A 1354-nucleotide genomic window follows, 5' to 3' on the forward strand; every position below is an offset into this window, starting at 1 on the left:
GTGATTGCTTCAGTGGAAGACAATTCCATGCGACTTCTATCCCCTCCCACATCCTCTGCCCACAGCTAGTTGTGTAAGGCGAGCCCCATTGAAAAGCTCGCCCGTCATCATCATCGCTGCACGAGGCGAAAGCTGAGAGCGCCGACTTCTAAAAAGGCTTCATAATCCGAACCTACAAAATCTGTGGCCGCCGGCGTCGCGAGTGCAACTACTAAAAAAAGGCAGAAATTGCTGCAAACTCCTCGCCGAAGCAAGAATGGCCTCATCCAGTGGATCAGCTGCTGGGCTCGGGGCCGCTCTGTGGAAAGTTTACTTTAGGTTTTGTAATTATTGTTTTTAAAACCTTTTTTATTTTTATTATCACACTTCTTATATGAGTGCAACTGCAGCGTAAGCCAGAGGATCCCGGAGGGAGAGAATGCACACCTCCGAAAACTGACTGACCTCTCCGAAAACTGACCGGCACCTCCGAAAACTGACTGACCTCTCCGAAAACTGACCGGCACCTCCGAAAACTGACTGACATCTCCGAAAACTGACTGACCTCTCCGAAAACTGACTGACCTCTCCGAAAACTGACTGACATCTCCGAAAACTGACTGACATCTCCGAAAACTGACCGGCACCTCCGAAAACTGACTGACCTCTCCGAAAACTGACCGGCACCTCCGAAAACTGACCAGCACCTAATAAAACTGACCGGCACCTCCGAAAACTGACTGACCTCTCCGAAAACTGACCGGCACCTCCGAAAACTGACTGACACCTCCTAAATCTGACCGGCACCTCCTAAATCTGACCGGCACCTCCTAAATCTGACCGACACCTCCTAAATCTGACCGACACCTCCTAAATCTGACCGGCGCCTCCTAAATCTGACCGGCACCTCCGAAAACTGACCGCCACCTCCTAAAACTGACCGGCACCTCCTAAAACTGACTGACACCTCCTAAATCTGACCGACACCTCCTAAAACTGACCGTCACCTCCGAAAACTGAACGCCACCTCCTAAATCTGACCGACACCTCCTAAAATTGACCGTCACCTCCCAAAACTGACCGGCGCCTCCTAAATCTGACCGGCACCTCCTAAATCTGACCGGCACCTCCTAAATCTGACCGACACCTCCTAAATCTGACCGGCACCTCCTAAATCTGACCGGCACCTCCGAAAACTGACGGACATCTCCGAAAACTGACCGCCACCTCCTAAAACTGACCGGCACCTCCTAAAACTGACCGGCACCTCCTAAATCTGACCGACACCTCCTAAATCTGACCGGCACCTCCTAAATCTGACCGGCACCTCCTAAATCTGACCGGCACCTCCGAAAACTGACATCTCCGAAAACTG

This window comes from Anomaloglossus baeobatrachus, chromosome 12 (assembly GCF_048569485.1).
Source record: "Anomaloglossus baeobatrachus isolate aAnoBae1 chromosome 12, aAnoBae1.hap1, whole genome shotgun sequence".
Lineage (NCBI taxonomy): Eukaryota > Metazoa > Chordata > Amphibia > Anura > Aromobatidae > Anomaloglossus > Anomaloglossus baeobatrachus.